The 16003-nt window shown below is 50.6% G+C and overlaps 1 protein-coding gene across 4 annotated transcripts in view; it reads right to left on the bottom strand.

Moving 5' to 3' along the window:
- The window catches only part of PLS3 (plastin 3), a 54712-nt gene extending 40093 nt beyond the window's left edge, over nt 1–14619 (bottom strand). For 2 of the 4 annotated variants that reach the window (XM_063346214.1, XM_063346217.1), the window contains exon 1: nt 14294–14385. The gene's annotated coding sequence lies outside the window, so the exon portion shown is untranslated. Of the gene's footprint in view, nt 1–7797; nt 7949–14293; nt 14386–14599 lie in introns of those variants that run through there. The other 2 variants (XM_063346215.1, XM_063346216.1) reach the window with 2 other exon arrangements.
- Nucleotides 14620–16003: the final 1384 nt, after the last annotated feature.

Raw genomic sequence — 16003 nt, 5'->3', positions numbered from 1 at the left:
CTGCATCCTCACGGAATAAGCTTCAGAATAATTTGCAAAAGCTGCAATTCATAGGAATGTAGTTCTTTGTACTATGGTCTCTTCACATGCACAAAATGGAAAGTTTTAAGAGACACCAAAAAACAATCTGAACCGCAGATTGTACCGCAACGTAAGTGACAGGAGTACAGATTTATTCACGTATTTTCATACAAGTCCATCATCAGCCTTTCCACTTTCTGTCAACGATAAATACTCTGCAGCCTGAGCAGAAGCAACAGCTCTGCAAAGTTTTCAGCTACTTGAGCCAGACTTTTCCCCTGAGAAGACTCACTTTCCAAATACTAAAACATAAATACCGTTACCAAAGCCAAGCACTGTATCTCACTTTGGTTTAAGAAGTCAACAGCAAACAAGAGCTATCTCCAATGCCAAGCACCACCAGTGACTTGTGTACAGAAGCAGCCTATTAGATTACTAATAAAACTGGCGTAATCTTCAAAATAAGATTACAACAGCAAAAAGGATGTGGCTGGAAAAATAAATGCATGGACTGTAGCAAGACTGGCAATTATGCAGATACAGAGGTCAGGGACTGCTTAATATCTTCCACCTGTGCAAGAAGAGGTTATACCACCACAGTCACAACCTGCCCCAACCAGCAGATTTAGCCAACTGTTGACCACTGTCCAGACAAGTCCGCTGCCGGGCTAGTGGGGAGGCTGTGGGAGACTGCCACTGGGTGGCTCTTCAGTCCCACACGACTCACCTGCGGGTCACCTCCCCGCTATCAGAAGGGTTTCGGTGTTGGGGAGACAAGGCAAATCTGGTACAGTCACAGCCCGAGCTGGGCAGCAGCCCACGCGCCCAGCCCAAGAAGGTTTTTAAGGAGTCACTGGTATCTCATCTGGAGAGTCTGCCAGGGGCTGGAGGTAGAAGATTTTGGCACACAGCTCATCATGTTATGCAAGTAGGCCTATGAATTTAGTGGGGTTGAACTAGTCCGGAGTCTCCTCTCAAGGGACCTTGACCTTACTGTGTCCAGCTCTGGACCCTCAGCACAAGAAGGACATGGAGCTGTTGGAGCAAGGCCAGAGGAGGCCACGAAGATGATCCGAGGGCTGGAGCCCCTCTGCTGTGAGAACAGGCTGAGAGAGTTGGGGGGGTTCAGCCTGGAGAAGAGAAGGCTCCAGGGAGACCTTCGAGCCCCTTCCAGTCCCTGAAGGGGGCCTACAGGAAGGATGGGGAGGGGCTGTTGGCAAGGGCATGTAGCAATAGGACGAGGGGCAATGGTTTTAAACTAAAGCAGGGTGGGTTTAGATGAGACATTAGGAAGAAGTTCTTTACACTGAGGGTGGTGAGACACTGGCCCAGGTTGCCCCGAGAGGTAGTGGAGGCCCCATCCCTGGAGACATCCAAAGCCAGGCTGGATGAGGCTCTGAGCAACCTGATCTAGTTGAAGATGTCCCTGCTCCCTGCAGGGGGGCTGGACTAGGTGGCCTTTAGAGGTCCCTTCCAACCCAACACATTCTGTGATTCTATGAAGCTTTTCCTGGTATTTAGCTCATGCCTGCTTTTGCAAGCTTCCCCCCTAACTCCTCCTTTTGTCTCAGACCCCAACAGAAAATCTTCTGTGGAATGGACCTTCTGGAGAGGCTAACGTCAGGGGCTCCCACCACCACGGCACTCTCTTCAGGTGTGTAGGAAGGTGAGGTAGAGCTGGATTACCGCTCATGCATACACTGCAAATTGTCACCCATGGCCTTCAGGTCCCTAGAGTGCAATCTTCACCATACAGCTCATTACACTGTTAATGAGTAACCTGTCTCACATTTTCCAGCCTATAAAAACCAACTACTAGTAGCAGACTGATCTCTATGCTGTGAAGCCAGTCTTTGCTCTGACTGCAGATTTCTTACACTCTCAATCTGTTGCCGCTGATGAGTTTAATGCTTTATGAATTAGTTTTAAGAAACCCTCATCCTTCCAAATAAAAAATAAAAAAAATTCATCTACAGATTCTACGTAAAGCCAAGATTAAGCAAGGCACGCCATTCGATAGAAGCCACAAAGCATATTTGCAGGTAGGAGGGGGAGATCTATAGCTGGGAGCAATACCACAAGCTACAACACAAATTACACCAGAGGTCCACATGCTGATCAAGAATATTAGCTGTTAGCTACGAGTGTTACACGTGAAAGTGCAATACCTTGCCATGTGCCAAGTTGCTATCAACGCAATGCACAAGCCTTAATTGCTGAAGTGAATTATTGACCAATCCTGGTTGTCAAGGCTCTTGCCTAACAGGGGGTTCCAAGGGCACCAGTACAGGGCAAAAATCTTACTCCATTTCATGGCTTTCCAAGACCTTCAGAAGACAGGGAGCGAAGGGACCGACTAGAACACCACCATATAACCCAGAAAAATGGTATATACCCCCTAGAGAAGGGGGAGACGGGGAGGGAGGTATAAGAGGTCTTGCCATTAGCGGTGGATCTAACTAAAGCAGGTTGGGTGCTGCTATACCCAGCCGGCCCCTGGATGGCTACAGTAACTTCCAGGAGCTTCTTAGCTGGGCAGAAGCAATGTAAGTTTTTCAAGTTTTGAACAAGAAGTCTAACTACGCTGCCTTTGCTTAGCATTTGGTTTATATAAAACGGTGGCAAGAGCCCAGCTGGAAATGAGATCAACAAGAACGTTACAAAGGGGTGGGCAGCAGAAGGGCAGGATTGCGCTGGAACCTCCCATCCGTGTCCCCAAGGAAAACTCAGTCCCGACCTCTGCCAAACAGCGCAGAAAGGAACAGGCTAAAGTTTAGGTCAGACATTAATGAAAATATTTTGAATAAGTGGCCTTAATGTCTCTATACTTATGGAAAGGTGAATTCTACCTCAGTAAGGATTCAGAAACTTGCTTATTACTTCCAGGACCACTGAGAAACATGAACGCATTTGTAAACGCATTTCCATTTGTTCTCTATTCACCTCCTTCAAAGTGCTGCCATCTCAGAAAGCTCCTAAAAGCAGGGGCCAGCCTTCTCCCTGCTTGTCTGCGCAATACCAATCAGAATAAGATAACTTTACATACACCTACAAACACCCTGTGTATTCCCCAAGATAAAAGTCCTCACAATCCATTCTTGGAGACAAAAACGTTTTGTGCAGAATTCAGGAAGAAAAAGCTTAATTGAGATATTGCTTTGGAACTCACTTCTTTTATTTCTGTGACCAGATGGAGACAAGCACCTTGTTCTCCGCTGGGTCAAGGAAATGTTTAACTTCAGGATTTATAGCAGAATGTAGATACGTATATAGCACTGCAGCTGCTCGGCAGTTCCAGTGGAGGCAAACACTGTTTTAACCCAAGGAAAACAGCGCCGGGCTGGAGCATCAGCCTGCTCACGAGCGTCCTGCTGCAGGGGCTCCGAGGCAGGAGAGCATCCAAGCCTGTCCCCGGGACCAGACTCAGCATCCTGGAATCTCAAAACCACAGCCCTGCTCCAAACCCAAACAACGCTCCACAGACCCTTCCCGGCTGATTAGCAGGAAGGAACACAAGATTGCGATGGCAGCGTAAACAAGGACCCGGGATTTATGATCTCTCAGACGCTGTTGAGCAAGCGACCCAGCTGAAGCACTGCTTCACAAACTATGAATGCCAATTACAGGGATGGGTAGCTCGAATTCAAGTTTCCACTTGGTTAGTGCTGTTCTGGATACACTGAGAACTTTGGTGCTGGCCCAGCAGTTTCGCCTGCCGGGAGGGGCTGGGCTGAGCTCTCCCAGAAAAACGGGGACGCACGGAAAACCTCATCCACCATCCCCGTCCTTCCCAGCAGGGCAGAGTCAAAGGCAGCAAGGTCAGTAACCCCTCCATCACCTTCCATCTAACCCAGAGCAGGTACAAGCTTCTGTTATCCAAGGTCTTCAACCTGCATTTTAAACATCCTGTGCATTCAGCTCTGGAGAGCCCTAATTTAATCCCCAACATATTGTCAAAAAATCAGTCCCATATATATAAATTGAGTGCAGAATCGCATGCCTTCCTATTTTCCTTCTAGTAACAAAATACTTTTCATATGTTGATCTTCAGGGGAAAAAAAAGTGAGGGAGAACAAAGGGGATTTTTCTTAAGCTTTCTTTCCCACCACCTCAATGAGACGCAACAATTTCAGTAGGAATCTAAGAGGACGTCCCTAGAGCTCTGCAATTAATTCTTTTTTTTTTTTTCCCCCCCCTAGCAAAACAGTCTCCCCATCATCTGGAACCAAGACAACAGAAGCAGTTCTAGCAAACAGACCTCTGGCAGGAGCTGCAGTGACGGGATGCAGGGCAGGGGCAGGATTACCGACTGCCCTCTCCGCCGCCGCCCCGGCAGTCGCCGACACCTCCGGCAAAACACGGCATCGCCTCCTTCAGCAGCCGATATTGGAACCACTGACACAGATTTCTTCTGAGGATATTCAGCCTGTCTCATCTCCCAGAGTATCAGATTTTCTTCTTCATGCTTTTTCCCCAAATCAGTGTCTTGCAGGTTTTTCCTTGTCTTGACCTGGCCCTGCCACGGGCTATAGTTCACACTGCCTTGTTTTTATACAGTTCCTATATTTATGCAATTTTAAAAAGCAGCCTAGCTAACATTTTTTCAAGAAAAATTCAGTTTCCTCTAGCAAGAAAAAATGTCTGTAGTAAAGATATAACTGCAGGAGTCAGGTTTTTTCACTTTAAGAATTTGAGATATGAACAAATAGCCCCTTGACTCGCAGCTGAAGTGAAAACATGCAGCTGAGTTAGACAAAGGCTGAAGGCTCTGTCCCTAGGGTTTGGGAGAAACAAAATCCTTTTACTGTCCTCCTACAGCCAGTTTCATGACTGTTTACAAAGGTTTTATAAGACAGACAATATTTCGCCTTTTTTTTTTTTTTTTTTTTTTTTTTTTTTACAGTCTAGTCTAGCACAGAAGAACCAGAAACAGAACAAGCCAAGGCAGAGTCTGCAAGAATTGGAGAGAAAAAGGCATTTTGGAGAGACATTTGATCAACAAGGTCATGTAAACCGTTCCAGGCACATAGAGCACGCTGGTCATCCACAGTCGTGTAAGAGGCAGCGGCAGAAGCCCCCTGCCGTCCTCCCATCCCGGGGGAGGCTGCCGGTGGCTACCAGCCTGTAAAACAACTCGCTGCCTCACACAAGCATGGCCACGGACAGCGGAAAACAAATTACAACAACACAAGGAGTCAACAGTTGAGGTTCAGGAGGCAGAGAACAGATGCCCAGAGCAAAGAGACACTTGACTCTTCCCTTCTGCTATCCCCTGGCCAACCACTAAGACTTGCCCGAGAAGGCTTGGCTTTGAGGCTGGGCTTTTGCAATAGGCAGTGGGGGGAATGAGATCACCACACCAGATACCGGTCAACCTCTTGCCTTTAAAGTTTTTTTTTCTGTTTTGTAAGAAGAGGGAGGAGTGTGGAGCTCAGGTCTGGACGGACAGGGCTGAGCTGTCTCCTGGCCTTTGTACTTCTCCCTGCAGCACTTGAGGAGCTGGGGCATACTCAAGCCGGCAGCCTCATGCCTACTGCAGCCCCAGAACGTTGCTGTTCTTTTTGCTGGGCATCAAAACACTGGCCAACATGAAGGCAAGAAGAGAAAAGGCTGTGTTTTTAGGCCAGGATTGCTATCTCCCCTTGAACACATGGCCTCCAGCCATCGGAGCAGCACACGTGCCCTTTCTCACCCAGCTCCCTGCCAAGCTCATACAACCAGCCAGCAGAGCAGTTGTAGGAAGCACTTCCCTTCCTCTGCCCTTCCATCCTAGAGCTAGTGACCTGCAAGCCTGCTGGACCTTCCTCCGTGAAAACACCGTCCCATCCAGGAACCCCTTCCATCCCCAAACACTCCCCTCCAGAGAGCAGAGCCTTGGGGTCCTCCTGCCACCCATGAGACACCTTGCTATTGCTCTAAGATGTCGCCATCACGGCTAATGAAGCATAAGAGCTTCTGACAGTATTTTCCTAACAGCTGCCTAAGCCAAGATAGACATTTAAGGACTCAAAAAAGGCCTTGACTCCTTCCTGCCCCTGAGGCTCAGTGACACGGTATCCATTCCTCTCCTCATCCCACCCAGCCAACTCTCTCCACTAACAAGGATGGACCATGTGTGACCATGGGCTCTTTCTAGGCTGCTGGACTACAGAGCCTGTGGTCTACAGCTTTCAACTCTCTCAGGTTCGGCAAGAAGCATGGCTAAACCTTTACTCAATATCTATGAAGGCTCCATGGGTGGCAGTCAGACAGTTAGCCATACACCTCCCTGACACCGGTCACCTTAGCGCTTTTGGATTAATTAGCAGCAAACAGATTTTCTGAGGTATTTTACAGCTGAAGGGCCTCCCATGGCTGCCAGTGCCCCAGAAACCAAGATGTAAATGCGTTGTGTAGAGTTTTCAGCCTGCTGAAAAGAAAGGCTATTTTTAATCCAAGCCTACGTAGGGTGGGGCTCAGTTTCCAACCAGGCCAAAAAGCCACTATAATCCACAAGACCAACGTCTGGCAACCTTCGCTTGCAGGCTGATGTCTGTTCTATTTTGGGGATGGGAGGAATTTAGAATAAAAAGATATATAAATTAAAAACAAAGGAGACTATGAAAAGTGAATAGAGGGAAGGGCCAGACTTATCCTGTGTATTTTGGTCTAAAGCACAGGGCTCTGAAACAACACAAATCAGAATTACTTTATTTTCCATTTCCTACGGCAGTTTATAAAGTATAACTTGGGCTGAGAAGAGTAAAGCCCCAGTGTATTTTGTACATGAGGAAAAGCCAACCTCTGGCTCCCTGCACAGCAGTGAGACCCTTGAGAGGACGAGGCAGGAAAACGGTCACCAGCCACGAACGCACCACCGGGATCCTATATGAGAAGGTTTCCCATCTCAGACACCAACGCAACAGCTGTTGGGACATCTTGTTCTTTTGTGACGTTGGGAGTGCAAAGAAGGCAAAGCAGAGCCACCAAACTCACCTGAGGATTGTAAAAATAAGAGAAGTTTTGCTTATTTAGGGTTTATGGCTCACAGGCAACTAACCCACTAAGAGCAGAGAGGTTTCGTATGCTCTCAGCACCTAACTAAGCCCAAGATCACACAGACTTCCTACATAAATATACAACTAGGTTTTATTTGTTACAGCGACTGTCTCAACTTGACATTCAAGCCAACTCTACATAGCCATTTACTTCATCGTATTAACCCCAGCTTCCTTGCAGCACACAGGTCATTGGGCAAAGAGGGTACATGTAGCTTCTCTCACTGTCTTCAGATGCCCCTTTAACATCCATCCATCCATAAACTGTGAAACACACACAAAGGCATCAGCATCTCCAGAGCACCTTCTCCACCTGACCAGCGCTGGATTATTAACCCCACTAGAGAAATCTGCAACTACTTCTCTTGGCAGAACGCAGAAAGGGCAGAAGAGAAGAGACAGTACACTGGGCTAAGTGGAGGACCAGCAACGATCACCCTCAAGCACTGCTGTCATTTCAGCCATGGACTTCTTAGGAAAAAAGCCAGGACCTAAGCAACACTGTGAAATTCAATCCAGATTTTATAAGCACGGCAGCAAGACTGGATGCTGAATGCCTAACGCTAGATAATAAGTTCATGGCCAACATCACTTCTTCCTTCCTTGTTCCACCAGTAAGCAACAGCACCAACTACCTGCTCGTTCACTTCCACCACTACAGGCAGTATGTGATGGGGAAACAGCGAATGAGACAGCAAACTCTGTTTTCAGCTTTAAAAAGAAAAATAAAAAAGCTTACTTCAAAATATCAGAAATTAGGCCTCCTGCAGAGACACTACACCTTATCTTCTCTTGAAGATCACAGTAACAGACTCTCTTCCCAGCTATACAGTGGGGACTCGCAGCAGCATCTGTGAGCTGTCACTCCTTTTACAGGAACAAAAAACCTACTGAAGAGGCAGGAGAAACAGCTGTAAGCATTTCAGAGAAGGAAATGAGACAAGGAGACTGGTTAGAAGCACATGGCCCATATGGATTGACATGAGCAATCAGCAGCAGTCCTAACCAGAGCTTCCCATTCCGACAGTTGTCCTGCTCCCCACATCCTCAGATGCATGTCAAACCAATAATTATTTTATTTCTTCCGCACTGAATCCCAAATGTCAGCAGTGCACAGGCCGCTGTGCCCTGCAGAGACAGTCTGGATGTTGCAGGAGGAGCCGGTTCTCCCCCAGGAACGTGCACGTCGCCCCGCAGCTCCAGGCACTGGAGAGCACGGGCCAGCCGGTGCAGGAGGACACAAGGAAGGGGACATCAGGCAAGCAGACCACCTCGCCCTGAAAGGTGGAGATAAACTAACAGGAATCAATCAGCAAAACAAGCAAAAGGGAAAGAATCTCGACGGCTCCATCTCTGCTGACAGCAACTCTGCTGGGGACACAGAGGCTGCCTCACCTCTTCATCGTCACACCACTCGCAAACCCAGTGACAAAACCAGCTCTGAGCAGCCCGAGCGTTACCCCGCAAAGCCCAGACGTGAAACACTAGCTGTTAGAGGAGCACACACAATAGAATTCTTCCAAGCGGGCCAGACAGGACTTGCTTGTCATTCTTGGCATTTCTAATCTATTACCAAAAAAGCCAACAGATTATTACAGATTCCCAGGAGACCGGCAGATGCCACAGTGACTGAGCGCACTGGCCATGCACAGCACCGGCCACCGCAGCTCAGCACCCCATCCAGGGAGGTCCAGACCCCTCTGATGGGAACAGAGCTGCCGGGAGAGGTAGATCAGACAGCCCTGCTGTCAGGGCAGCTGCCACCAGCAGGACGGACGTCAGATGTGCCCACCGTGGGGAAGAGCTCCGTCACCTCCAACGCCACCACCTCCAGATCAAACAGCGCGGTATCAGCAGAGGGCGGATGGGCACGTCCTCTTCTCCCACCTCCTCCCCAGCCCTTTTAAGTGCACACTTCTGCCTTCCAGCTCCACCGATTCATCATGCTTTCTCACTCAGCCAGTGCGAGAAGACGGGTTGCTCTGTACACGGCTGGCAGATCACAGCGGGTGCACCGACACCTTATCACACAGCGTCACACCAAATACCTGAAACCTCAGGGTTGGGCTCCGCAGCCACAAACACTCACAAGTCCCATCTTTTGGCTGTAATCAAATCACCTCTTCGATCCTCAACTGGAAGGGTGGACACCCATCACAGTCCATAGGCAGCACCCCTAGTCCGGGAGGCGTGCCACGGGAGACTGGCTGGGCTGGGGGGCTGCAGCACAGACAGGGCAGGAGGACTTCTGAAAGCTGGAATGCCCCATCCCCAGCCTGATGGCATAGTGTGGTGATGCCACCCAACCAGGCTCATGCTGGTTGCTGGTAAAGCAGAGGAAACCTCCACCTAACCTAGCCCTTCCCTCGGGAAAGGGACCTGCACAAGTCAGGAGACTTCACAGGCCCCGCTGCAGCTCTCCAAGCGAATCTCACAGCACAGAACGTGATGGAGAGGCATTATCATAGTCTCCGCTTCAGAAAAACCTCGCCTAGAGGCAGGAAGCACATCCAGAGCAGGAACACTGGTGAGGATGGGCAGGACAAGCCTGACCTGTCAACTACAGCATCAGCGCTGAAGAGCACGAAGCAGGCAGCTGCTAAGACTGACGCTGTGCTAAATGCTGCTGTGCCTGAGCACCACCCGCCCCACACCCGCTCCTGGCACAGACCGCGCCGGGGATACCTACTCTTAGTTCCCTGCCATCCAATAAACCCAAGAGGGACGGTATACCCATAATGGACACCCAAAGCGTGCGGAGCAGGGAACACAACAGTAGCGCATTCATGGGCAGCGGTCACACGGCCGAAAGCGATTACAGCAGCCCAGTCACTGTCAGCTGAGCCACCGCTGCTCAGAGGGCCGCCAGGAGGGACAGTCCACACCGTTTCTCCCAGGCAGCGCCCAGACATCAGGCCATCACCCTTCAGTCACGAGATCGCACCTCTCGCCCTTCCCACCTACTCATCTACCAGCAGCAGGAGCAGCAGGTACCTCCAGGCATCCTGGGAAAGGGCTTTCACCAGGGAAAGCGGGTTGTGCGTTAGAGCCTGAGCGACACTCTGGGGTGGTCAGAGGGGAAACGGTCCTTCCATCCCCCCCCTCAAGGTAGCACCGCAGGCGGAGCTCAGCCAGGACCTCCTCACCACCGCCACAGCCGCTTGCAGAAGTGCCCAGTCCCCAAATGCCAACAGGAACATGGGTGCAGAGATGGTAAGAGATGCCTATCGAAGGGTTTGGGGAGCCAGGACAGGAAAGAGCAAGGTGATATTGTGACATTCATTAGAGTAACCCAACAAATACTGATTTAATACCACCTTGCATCACCCTCATCAGAAGAGTTGGTCTGAGTTTTGCAATGTACTTGAAATGAAAAGATATTCAGGAATGTTTTGCTCTGCATATCATAGAATCACAGAACGTGTTGGGTTGGAAGGGACCTCTAAAGGCCACCTAGTCCAACCCCCCTGCAGGGAGCAGGGACGTCTTCAACTAGATCAGGTTGCTCAGAGCCTCATCCAGCCTGGCCTTGAACATCTCCTGGGCCAGTGTCTCACCACCCTCATTGGAAAGAGCTTCTTCTTAATATGCATTAAGGTTCTTTGGTAAACTCTTTAAAATCAGTATTTAACTCTACCTTTCGCACAGATCTGCTGGTAGAAATTTCTGGATTCATGTTTGGCTTTTTTGAAATAATTAGCAACTTTAATTACTCCATGAGCTCAATGTCCAAAGAAGATACACAGAATACTTAATACACAATAGAACTTAGTTCAAGAAGCGCTGAGTATGCAAAGGTCACTAATTAGTTAATAAATATTAACACATCATATTGTGGCTATTCCTAATATGTCAAGGAACTTCTCAGTAGCAACTAATAAGTTAAAAATTAATATCTGTTATTGCACCATGGAGGCTGATAGCTTGTCAGTCACATGTTTAAACAGCTGGCGCTGGGAGAATCTGCTTTTCTGTGCTGAATTACTGCTCTAACCCACACGGAGGCACAGCTCACATTCAAAGCCTGAACAAAACACTCGCTCAAACCACCTTTCTCTTCTGTTTATTGCTACTCTGTGGCACACCGATAAAAAAACAAGTTGTAGCCACATAAATTTCCCCCCAACCCCTGGCCCAACTCTGGCCAAGCTGCAAAGCAACGCTGTAGCCGCCGACAGCTCTGTCCTTCCTTCTCCACCTTCCCTTCCCAACCCTCTTCTTGACCAGAAGCAGCATCCTCATGGCTCTGCGCAGGGATAACCCTGTTAAAATTTGCTATAAAGCAGAACTCATCCAGCCTTTGGTTTCGCTGAAAACACAGCCCCTTTGTGTCCCGCCACCTATCACTATTGCTATGTAAAACAGGTTACCAAGAACAGAGATAGGCCGTACCTGGGAAACATCACCAAATAAACTATTACCACCTGAAATATCAGCACCGGGACAACCTCAAGTGCTAAACGAAGCTCTTGTAAGTGACCACGTGTACTTCCTACTGATCCCTACCACCTACTTTGACAAGGAAGTGGATTAAAATCCCCAAATAGAAAGGTGGTGGGCACACCCTCCCCAAACTCTCTGCCAATCATGCAAATCGAAAGGCATCTCTCTCCTCCCGATGCATTACACTGCACACATTAGCAAAACCACAACTCCTGCACTGCTGCGCCAAGAAGCGGAGCGCTTGCAGTTTTACTACGCAAAAGACAGACAGAACGTCCGACATGAAGGTTTCCTATAAAGCTACTCACAAGGGCACTTGGATCACTTTGATCACTGGCAGCTGCTTAAGCAAAATTACTGCATTCCCGTCCCGCCCCCCCCCCCCCCCAATCCTTTCCCATCAATCACGCAGGAGCACTCTCCTCTGCTTCTGCCAGGCCACAACTGCTGTGTCCCACTTCCCCAAAGGCAGTTCAGTTGCTGAACTGGTGAGCCGGGTAAACACAGGAAAGAGTTACTAGAAGATCCCGCATGAGTGGATTCATCAGCAAACCCATTTAACGAGGCTGCGATTCCTTCACACCATCTTAATCTCACAACAATCGGGACCCCCGAGCACAGAAGCTAGTGAGGGAGCCCCGGGGGAAGGAGTTCCTCTGCATTTATCCCAAATCCGAGCATCCATCAGCCGAATACCTAATGAAGTCCTCAGTCCCCAGAGCCCTCCCCACTGCGAAGCTAATCTAGCCAAAACTAGTAAATAGGTTTCTGGACTTTGGGGCATTCTTTAATCTGAGGAGATGTTTGCCTACTTTATAGGAGGGGAAACTTGGTCAGATTAGCTTTGATAAGAGAACAAAGACCCTGGTTAAGCATAATTCTTTATATCTAGCACCAAGTTTAATAATCACATTATGATCTCTTAACCCAGACAAAGAATGAGTAATTCATCTTTCACAAGCAGAGAATTCCTTCAAAGGAGCCTGGTTACAACCAAGCAACATCCTCAAATTGTTAAACTTTTGGCAAGATGAAGGGGCTGTGATAACAGCAGTGTTTCGAAAAGATTTCTCTTAGCAAATTATTTTAAAACCTACCCTTTTTTTTTTTTTTTAAAAAGAGTTATTCACACGCAAACCAGTAGATATGGAATTTAAGCTCTCTGTGCACACACCCCACAGGAGGCCATCAACAGCCCTGGGGCAGAAATCGGCTGCAGAATATTGCACCCAAGGGACTTGCCTTGTGTCCACTAAACCCCCGAAACGCTGCTCTCTGCTGACAAACTACCAGCGGCTCCTCTTTACACAAGATTTCTTTTCAAAACAGATTGAATTTCTGTACATCATTATGCACAGCACTAACATATGTTGATCTCTGTAACTATTCCCTCTTTATATCCAGGTTCCAGCTGTTGTCTTTAAAGTTACCCTGAGCAAGTCTCCCAGCATTAAGGGGTTTTTCTTCTCAGGTTACCAAGCTTACTGGAGAAGTCACAAGTGTTACTGGTTGAACAATGGCTCCAAGTTCTCATGCAAAAGCCATTTATCTGAGATATCTATTATCTTTTATAGTCTCTTCTACAGACTGACCAAAAACAGGAAGCCCAGCTCTCGTGTGCACATGCATTCCACTGGGATTGTGTAACAGCAATAACAACCTCGGAGGCTGATTCAACGGCATTTGCTCAGAGCCATACCAACAGCTCTCCTGAAAAGAAAGAAAGGAGTTCAAGTGATGCCCCGCTTGAAGGAATGGATGCTGTCGCAGGGCAGACATATGCAGCCTGTCCCAAGGCAGCATTAACTTGGGGTTAGATTCCCATCCACGCATCTCGCTGCTGTTTCCACTTCGATAAAACCTTACAACTGGAGCAAAGTCACGTCTGTGGAGTTTGTTACCTCTGCAAGCATCGGGGCTTGATACCACCCATCGGAATACTTACAGCCCGTGCCAGGGCGCCCCAGCCTTTCCTATGCAAAGGCAAGTCTAACGCTTCACCTCCTTCTTCGTTCCCTGCTCTTCCCCTTCCCTTCGCAGGCTCCCAACAAGAAGCCATTGTTCGGGGGCGCGGGGTGACGCTTCCTCTCCCAGTCCGAATTAGAGACGTATAAAAATAACCCCCCGCAGCTGTCCCGCTAACTTACTTCACTTCACCCCGCTCCATTTAGACTAGAAGCCGGCTCCTATTTCCGCACTGTTTCTGCTTTTCGGGAACAACATCCCGTACAGAAGAAGCTGGAAGTTAAACGCCGACCCCCCTCGCCGGTGCCTCCCCTCGCTGCCGCCGGGGGCTCGCACGGACCCCGCGTTCCGCGCAGCCGGGGCTCCCCCTCCGCACCGGCGGCGGGGCCAGCGCATGGCCCCGGGCGGCGGGGGGAGGCTTCCAGGGCAATGAATCAGACAAGCGTCTTTTCCTCGCCGCGGGGGAGGCTGGAGGGGGCGGCCGGAGCGCGCCCGGCGCACACGGACCCCACGTCCCGGCGGGCACCGCTGGCTCCGCGCAGGGCTCCGCGCCCGTCCCGGCTCCGCGCAGGGCTCCGCGCCCGTCCCGCCGCCTCATTGCCCGGGACCCCCCCCTCCCCTCCCCTCCCCTCCCCAGGGACACGCCTGGCCGGCAGCGAAGCCAGGCGGCGGCCAGGGCCGAGCCCCGCGGAGCCGCTGGGGCCGCTCGGCGCCTCCCGCCCCACCACTGCCGGGATGCTCCGCCGGGGCCGCCGCAGGCCGTGGGCGAGCGCTGGCAACTTTCCCCGAGTTGGATGGGCGCTGGAAGAGCTGCCGGGAGCGCTCACCTCTCACCGCCCGCCGCTCCGAGCCGCGCCGTCCCGCCGCGCCGAGGACCCAGCCCCGCTGCCCGCGCTCGGCTCGCCCCGGCCCCGCCGCCCCCGCCCCATTGGGCCGCCCGCCCGCCCATCACGGCGTCCCGGCGCGGCCATTGGGCCGCCGCGGAGTCACTCGGGGCGGGGAGGAGCCGCGGGCACCGCCAGGGCGCGCCCCCGGCCCCGGCCCCGGCTCCGTCCTGCCTCCCCCGGCCTCTGCCTCCCCTACCCTCGCCTGCCTCCCCTCTGCCCGCCCCGCCGGCATCCCTCCTGCCCTGCCTGCATGCCCCCTCCCGTGCATGCATTCCTCCTGTCCCGCAAGCATCCCTCACTCTCCCGCCGTGTGCCGCTCTCCTCAAAGCAGGGCATCCCATCTTCCCCGCAAGCATCCCTGCCTCCTCCCGTGCTCGCATCCCTCCTCCGCGCAGCCCCCTCAGCCCTGCCCCGCACACAGAGGAGCTCTGTGATCTCCCCTTGTCCCCCCGGGGAGCAACCCTCTGCCTGGTGCCAAGGATGTTTTTATTGCTAAGATCTCGTTAAAGTAGTTTTTGTTTCTTTTCAACCCATAAGTCTCTCTCCTTTATTCTCCCTCCCTTCTCTTCTGGGAAGGGTGAGAGATTAAAAGAGAGCATCTGCCGTTCGTTCAGTGGCCAGCCCAGCCCAAACCATGCCAGGATGCCCAGGGGAATGGTGCTGGTGGGCATGCTGGGCAAGGGGCTCCCCACAGAGGGGCTGGAGGCTCCCACGGGGAGTGTGTGCGGTGCAGGTGCCCGGCCTTTGCAGCCTGTACCCTGCTCCTGCGCAGGGAGCCCTGCCACGGCGCTTCCCCACCCTCCTCCATCTCCAATTTGGAATCGCTGGCCTCAGAACTGTCCCAATTTCTGCATTTGCTACACAGACATTCACGTCAAAAATTATTGGAAGGGCTCAGGAAACCACCAGCCTTAGGGACGCTTTTGTGTGGAAGTGGTGGAGAGTGGGAGTTAATTCAAAAGAGGCCTTGAGCAGAGGAAGAAAAAGCCAAAACCTGCTCTGGGAAGACGGGAGTGAACGGCGAGAAGGAGCCGGCCAGAAAAGGGGGAAACTGTGTCCCCAAAAGAGGGACTTTGCACTGCCCACCCCCCGACACCTCCATCCCCGCTGGGCCCAGGAAAACATGGGCTCAGGTATTGACACCTTCCTCTGGGTTTGGGAGCAAAGCAGACGTATTTTCAGGCACACAAGACCCTTTTCAGGTCAGAGAGATGAGCCATTCCCACGCCTGGAGGTGAGAACAGCACAAAGTAATAAATTCAGACATAAAACAGGAACATTAATGCGAGGTGCTAGCTCTTGTATAAAGTAATAGCCCATGTCCCATTTTTTTTTGGTGTTTAACTATTTTCCACCACTGTGAGAAGAAATAAACTTGCAGAAAGGCAACAGTTACCTAATAAACTATTAATAGAGAAGGTGCACACCACCATTAGATCATTCTCTCTCTTCTCTTTAAAAATTAAATAAATGTAGGGCATCTTTGACTGGAACCGCCCAGTAAAATCCACTGTAATGAGTATTTATTCCTCTATGTCGCCAGTGTTACAGGTGCACATTTCTGGATCTGAATTGCACAGTCACACCTTCTGAGTCTTCGTATGAATTATTTACAGAAAGACTGTCAGTCCGATCATTACAGAATAAACG

The sequence above is a fragment of the Chroicocephalus ridibundus genome, chromosome 9, assembly GCF_963924245.1.
Source record: "Chroicocephalus ridibundus chromosome 9, bChrRid1.1, whole genome shotgun sequence".
Classification (NCBI taxonomy): domain Eukaryota; kingdom Metazoa; phylum Chordata; class Aves; order Charadriiformes; family Laridae; genus Chroicocephalus; species Chroicocephalus ridibundus.
This window is presented reverse-complemented; position numbering and strand designations above follow the sequence as displayed.